This window comes from Sinocyclocheilus anshuiensis, unplaced genomic scaffold (assembly GCF_001515605.1).
Source record: "Sinocyclocheilus anshuiensis isolate Anshui unplaced genomic scaffold, SAMN03320099.WGS_v1.1 scaffold468, whole genome shotgun sequence".
In the NCBI taxonomy this organism is placed as follows: Eukaryota; Metazoa; Chordata; class Actinopteri; order Cypriniformes; family Cyprinidae; genus Sinocyclocheilus; species Sinocyclocheilus anshuiensis.
Genome location: NW_015557069.1, coordinates 325,427 through 326,103, shown reverse-complemented (window position 1 = coordinate 326,103; position 677 = coordinate 325,427). Strand labels below are relative to the sequence as shown.

General features: G+C 45.2%; 1 protein-coding gene across 1 annotated transcript in view; it reads right to left on the bottom strand.

Annotated features, from left to right (window-relative positions):
- Positions 1-677, bottom strand: part of LOC107676697 (sodium-dependent glucose transporter 1-like) — a 6,051-nt gene that overhangs the window by 2,127 nt on the left and 3,247 nt on the right. The gene's annotated exons all lie outside the window — the stretch shown is intronic.

The following is a 677-nucleotide window of genomic DNA, read 5'->3' as shown; positions in this document are numbered from 1 at the left end:
GGCATGGGCAAGACCAAAGAGCTGTCAAAGGATGTCAGAGACAAGATTGTAGATCTGCACAAGGCCATCAGCCAGAAGCTTGGTGAAAAGGAGACAACTGTTGAAAATGGAAGAAATACAAAACAACCATCAATCGGCCTTGGTGTGAGACGCGGGAGCTGATGGCAGGGGGCGGTGGATATTTGTGGCGGTCAATGTGGATATTGTGGATGAGTTCTTCTGTGTCATCACGTTCTATTAGTTCTACAGCTTCAGTTTCGGAACTTTCACGCTTAGTAACACATACAGCTGTTCCCTCACCACGGTGCAACTCCCCTTTCAAACAGTGTCGCGTTCCGAACGTTGTTTAAGTGACATATACCGGTATTGCGGTATTTTCAAAATTCATATCATAACAAAACTAAAAACCGGTATTCGGTATGAACCGGTATACCGCCCAGCACTAATTAAGGTCATGGAGTGGCCTAACCAGTCTCCAGACCTCAATCCAATAGAAAATCTGTGGAGGGAGCTGTAACTTCAAGTTGTCAAACGACAGCCAAGAAACCTTGAGGATTTAGAGTGGATCTGTAAAGAGGAGTGGACCAAAATCTAAAAGACCAAGAGATGTGTGCAAACCTGGTGACCAACTACAAAAAACGTCTTACCTCTGTGCTTGCCAACAAGGGTTTCTGCAC